The following is a 2,500-nucleotide window of genomic DNA, read 5'->3' as shown; positions in this document are numbered from 1 at the left end:
GCAGCCTATGCCGATGATGGTCGATGCATGTGCCATCACCATGCGTCATCATGTGCCATTGATGGTCGAGGCCTTGGCCGAAGTTCGATTTTGAGCCACGGTGCCCATGCTTGGCTCCAGCATGTGCTGGTGCCGCATTTTTTTCACTCGGGACAGCATCGCCGGAGCATCGCCGGAGCATCGCCGGAGTACCGCCGGAGAACCTGACCGGCGGCATTGGGGTTCCGGCGATTGGGAGGGGGGCCGGGGGGGTGTGCGCACATGATGTGCGATGGGTGCTGGTACTTGGCCTTGTGTTGGCCCCCTATCCCTCATCAAACCTCTGAGAATTCACACCCCCTTAAAGAGCATTTGAGATTTTACAGGTTTGCTACCAGTAGCCGTTAAAGTGTCTGAAATGGGGACACTTTTTTCAAACGGTCACAAAATCTTCTCTACTTCGAGTTTTTAGCTGAATTTTTTTGTGCATGCCAACAAAAATAGAAGGATCATGCCTACAAAATTTGGGGCCAAAAATCCTTATAAAAAAATTTTAAAAAATCCCGAACCGCAAAAAGTTTCGAAAATCGTGAAAAATAGAAAACGAGTCATCTTCCAACGAAACTTCACGTGAAGGCTTAGGGGACCATTGTATGAATTTACAAGCCATAAAAATGGCATTGGCACGGCAGAAATTTGAAGATGTGCCTAAACCCACCAGGGCCCAACGTGTGCCGATGGTGCTCGAGGCAACCGCCCGCACCAGGGCCCAGCGTGTGCCGATGGTGCTCGAGGCAAGCGCCCGCACCAGGGCCCAGCGTGTGCCGATGGTGGTCGAGGCAACCGCCCGCACCAGGGCCGATAGTGTGCCGATGGTGCTCGAGGCAACCTGTCGCACCAGGGCCCAGCGTGTGCCGATGGTGATCGAGGCAACCTGCCGCACCAGGGCCCAGCGTGTGCCGATGGTGGTCGAGGCAAGTTCCCGCACCAGCGCCCAGCGTGTGCCGATGGTGCTCGAGGCAACCGACCGCACCAGGGCCCAGCGTGTGCCGATGGTGCTCGAGGCAACCTGCCGCACCAGGGCCCAGCGTCTGCCGATGGTGCTCGAGGCAACCTGCCGCACCAGGGCCCAGCGTCTGCCGATGGTGCTCGAGGCAAGCGCCCGCACCAGGGCCCAGCGTGTGCCGATGGTGGTCGAGGCAAGCGCCCGCACCAGGGCCCAGCGTGTGCCGATGGTGGTCGAGGCAACCGCCCGCACCAGGGCCCAGCGTGTGCCGATGGTGCTCGAGGCAACCTGCCGCACCAGGGCCCAGCGTGTGCCGATGGTGCTCGAGGCAACCGACCGCACCAGGGCCGAGCGTGTGCCGATGGTGGTCGAGGCAAGCGCCCGCACCAGGGCCCAGCGTGTGCCGATGGTGGTCGAGGCAACCTGCCGCACCAGGGCCCAGCGTGTGCCGATGGTGCTCGAGGCAACCGACCGCACCAGGGCCGAGCGTGTGTCGATGGTGCTCGAGGCAAGCGCCCGCACCAGGGCCCAGCGTGTGCCGATGGTGGTCGAGGCAACCTGCCGCACCAGCGCCCAGCGTGTGCCGATGATGCTCGAGGCAACCTGCCGCACCAGGGCCCAGCGTCTGCCGATGGTGCTCGAGGCAACCTGCCGCACCAGGGCCCAGCGTCTGCCGATGGTGGTCGAGGCAAGCGCCCGCACCAGGGCCCAGCGTGTGCCGATGGTGGTCGAGGCAACCGCCCGCACCAGGGCCCAGCGTGTGCCGATGGTGCTCGAGGCAACCTGCCGCACCAGGGCCCAGCGTGTGCCGATGGTGCTCGAGGCAACCGACCGCACCAGGGCCGAGCGTGTGCCGATGGTGGTCGAGGCAAGCGCCCGCACCAGGGCCCAGCGTGTGCCGATGGTGGTCGAGGCAACCTGCCGCACCAGGGCCCAGCGTGTGCCGATGGTGCTCGAGGCAACCGACCGCACCAGGGCCGAGCGTGTGTCGATGGTGCTCGAGGCAAGCGCCCGCACCAGGGCCCAGCGTGTGCCGATGGTGGTCGAGGCAACCTGCCGCACCAGCGCCCAGCGTGTGCCGATGGTGCTCGAGGCAACCTGCCGCACCAGGGCCCAGCGTGTGCCGATGGTGGTCGAGGCAAGCGCCCGCACCAGGGCCCAGCGTGTGCCGATGGTGGTCGAGGCAACCGCCCGCACCAGGGCCCAGCGTGTGCCGATGGTGGTCGAGGCAACCTGCCGCACCAGGGCGGAGCGTGTGCCGATGGTGGTCGAGGCAAGCGCCCGCACCAGGGCCCAGCGTGTGCCGATGGTGGTCGAGGCTGCCGATGGTGGTCGAGGCAACCTGCCGCAGCAGGGCCCAGCGTGTGCCGATGGTGCTCGAGGCAACCGACCGCACCAGGGCCGAGCGTGTGCCGATGGTGCTCGAGGCAAGCTGCCGCACCAGGGCCCAGCGTGTGCCGATGGTGGTCGAGGCAACCGCCCGCACCAGGGCCCAGCGTGTGCCGATGGTGATCG

Source organism: Durio zibethinus, unplaced genomic scaffold, assembly GCF_047325235.1.
Source record: "Durio zibethinus cultivar Kanyao isolate XHJ-2024 unplaced genomic scaffold, ASM4732523v1 HiC_scaffold_2, whole genome shotgun sequence".
Lineage (NCBI taxonomy): Eukaryota > Viridiplantae > Streptophyta > Magnoliopsida > Malvales > Malvaceae > Durio > Durio zibethinus.
This window is presented reverse-complemented; position numbering follows the sequence as displayed.